We start from the raw sequence: 3,503 nt of genomic DNA on the forward strand, positions 1-3,503 counted from the left end.
TAGTTCGAATGGTTTGGACCAATCGGGAGATACTATGATAGGTGCATTCGTAAGTTTATCTTTTAGAATGGAGAAAGCTTGTAAGCATTCGTCATTGAAGTCGAATGTACTATCTTTCTCAAGAAGTTTAGTCATGGGTTGAGCAATTTTGGAAAAGTCCTTTATGAATCTTCGATAGAATCCCGCATGACCTAAGAAACTACGAATTCTGTTAACGTTAGTTGGAGGAGGAAGCTTTGAGATTACATCGATCTTAGCTTTGTCTACTTCCATTCCATCTCGAGAAATCTTGTGTCCTAAAACAACACCTTCCTTCACCATGAAGTGGCATTTTTCCCAATTTAAAACAAGATTTGATTCCTCATAACGAATTAACATTCGCTTGAGGTTTGAAAGGCATGAATCGAAGGAGTCTCCAAAAACAGAGAATCGTCCATAAACACTTCCATACTTCCTTCTATCATGTCATGAAATATTGCCATCATACACCTTTGAAAGGTGCCTGGCGCATTGCATAATTCGAACGACATTCGTCGGTATGCGAAGGTACCAAATGGACAAGTAAAAGTTGTCTTGTCTTGGTCTTTTGGATCAATGGGAATTTGAAAATAACCGGAGAATCCATCAAGGAAACAATAGTACTCTTTTCCCGCTAAACGTTCTAGCATTTGGTCAATATAAGGAAGCAGGAAATGATCTTTCCTCGTGGCGTCGTTTAAACAACGGTAGTCTATACAGACTCTCCAACCAGTGACTGTTCTTGTAGGAACGAGTTCATTCTTATCATTAAGGATGACAGTTGTACCCCCTTTCTTGGGTACTACTTGAACAGGACTAACCCATGGGGATATAGGGTATATTAATCCGGCATCAAGTAACTTGATAACCTCCTTCTTGACAACTTCTTTCATGTTAGGGTTTAACCTTCGTTGCCTTTGTACCACGGGTTTAAAATCTTCTTCCATTATAATCTTATGAGTACAATAAGTGGGGTAAATCCCTGGAATATCGGTTGTTTTCCAAGCAATTGCTTTCTTGTGAGTTTTTAGAACGGACATTAACCTACTCTTTTCGTTATCGGAGAGTTTTGATGAAATTATAACAGGTAATTGTGACGTACCTTAGAGATAAGCATACTCCAAATGTTCCGGGAGTTCTTTAAGTTCCAAGGTTGGTGGTTCTTCCAAGGAAGATTTTATTCGGAACCTATTACCATCGGTAATTTTTTCAAAAGTTTCATCTTCCTTGAGAATTTCTTCCTCACAGCAATCTTCATCGATGACTACTTTCAATAATTCGTCAAGTTCAAGCTCTACATCAAATTCATTACTTTCACTCATTGGGGTGAAGTTCGAGGTGTCGACATTTAGTAATTCTTGTAATTCTTCTTCAACACAACAATCAACAATGTCTACCTTATAACATTCGTCATCGGAGGAGATAGGTTGTTTCATAGCTTTATCTATGTTTAAGGTAACTCTATCTTCCCCTACACCTAGACTAAGTTTTTTATCTTTAACACGCACAATTGCGTCGGCGGTATTTAGAAAAGGTCGCCCTAGAATTAGGGGAACCTTGCTATCTTCTTCCATTTCAAGGACAACGAAATCGGCAAGAAAGATTAAATGATTAACTTTAACCGGTAGGTTTTCGGCAATACCAATAGGACAGTTAAAAGTTCTATCGGCTAGGCGTATACACATCCTAGTTGGTTTTAGATCACCTAGGTTTAGTTTTAAGTACAACGAGTGTGGCATAAGATTAATACTTGTGCCTAAGTCAGCTAATGCATCGTACATTACTGAATCTCCCATCAGACACGGAATAATGAAACTACCAGGATCTCCAAGTTTCGGTGGCATCTTTTGCTTTTTCAAAATTTCTGAGCATTCCTCATTGAGGAATGTGGTTGAAACTTCTTCATATTTACCTTTATCGGCTATGAGATCCTTGATAAACCTTCCATAATTTGGCATACCCGTAAGAACATCTACAAGTGGTACATTAATACAAATTTGCTTAATCATTTCGGCAAACTTGTTGTACTGTGCTTGTAATTTATCTTTCTTCAAACGTTGTGGGTATAGATGTTTGTATTCTTTTAATGGCGGTTGAGTTTTAGGTGCGCTTGTGGTTGGCACTTTATCCTCTTCCACGGAAGAATCTTTTTCATTTGGAATTGGAATAGAAATAGGAGCATGAGGCTTTGGAACATCGAGGTTAACGGTTAACCCACTTCTCGTAGTTATGGAATTTACTTGCTCATTCCTTGTTTGACTGTTGTTGGGATTCACTTGAGTATTTGAGGGGAGAGCGCCTGGTGGTCTCTCTGCTAGTAACTATGATATCCTTCCAACATCTCTTTCTAAATTCTGTATCGTAGCTTGTTGATTTCGAATTTGCTGAGTTTGAAGTTCTGCAGTTTGCTCGTGCTTAACCATAAAATCTCTCAAAATATCTTCAAAACCGGATTTCTTCTCGGGTTGTGGTTGTATAGGTGCTTGTGGTTGTGGTTGTGGCTGATTATGTTGGAAATTATTTTGGTAATTTCATTGAGGTTGATTTCGGTTGTTTAGGTGATTGTAACCTGGTGGTGCATTTCTTTGATTTTGATTTGAGAAATTCCGGTTATTTTGGTAAATCGGATTTCCTCCTTGGTAATTATTGTTTGAACCTGAAGGTCCTCCTATTTGGTAGCTGTTGATAGGAGGATATTTCCGGTTCATTGCTTCAACCGCCGAAAAATCGTTGAAATTCATTTCACCTTTTCGCAAGTAACCTAAGAAATTCGCTTGCTCTTCCATTGTTGTTTGATCACAATCTCTAGTAAGGTGAGGACCTTGGCACAATTCACACCCTACCCTAATAGCATGCATTTCCTTGGTCACCTTCTCAATTTTCCTTCCTTGATTTGCCAATTGAACTTTTAAAGCAGTGATTTCATCGTTGCTTTCAATACTAGTAACAATTGTTGATCTAGAGAACTCCATCTCTTGATGCCAATTATGAGAATGCGCTGCTATATCAGTAATGATTGTGTGAGCTTCTTCGGGTGTTTTCTTCATGATTGAACCTCCTGCTGCAACATCAATTTCGAGTAGCCACATTGACTCATTTATAGAAAATTTAGACCTTTTGGAATGTATTCAACCTATGTTGAGGACATATTGTAAGCATTTTATTGAATCGGGTCCAAGCTTCATAAAGAGTCTCATTAGTCTTTTGTTTAAAGTGATTTATGTCACTTTGTAACTTTGCTGCTTCTGAAGCAGGGAAGAACTCTGACAAAAACTTGTCCATCATATCATTCCAATCTTCGATATAACCTTCTGGTAACGAGTCTAACCAATCTCTTGCATCATCCTTTAACGACCATGGAATGATTTTTAAACATGCGACATCATCGGAGACATCTTTGATCTTGAATAGCTTGCAAATGCTTACAAACTTACGAAGATGCTCGTTAGCATCCTCATTCAGAGCTCCACCGAATTGGCATGTAT

The 3,503-nt window shown here is 38.3% G+C and overlaps 1 non-coding gene across 1 annotated transcript; it reads left to right on the forward strand.

The window, feature by feature from the left end:
- The first annotated feature begins 3,148 nt into the window (after positions 1–3,148).
- LOC139860879 (small nucleolar RNA R71) lies at positions 3,149–3,256 on the forward strand. The gene has a single exon (XR_011763501.1). It is a non-coding gene; the product is annotated as a small nucleolar RNA R71 (small nucleolar RNA).
- The last annotated feature ends 247 nt before the right edge of the window (positions 3,257–3,503 follow it).

Source organism: Rutidosis leptorrhynchoides, chromosome 7 (genome assembly GCF_046630445.1).
Source record: "Rutidosis leptorrhynchoides isolate AG116_Rl617_1_P2 chromosome 7, CSIRO_AGI_Rlap_v1, whole genome shotgun sequence".
NCBI classification, from domain to species: domain Eukaryota; kingdom Viridiplantae; phylum Streptophyta; class Magnoliopsida; order Asterales; family Asteraceae; genus Rutidosis; species Rutidosis leptorrhynchoides.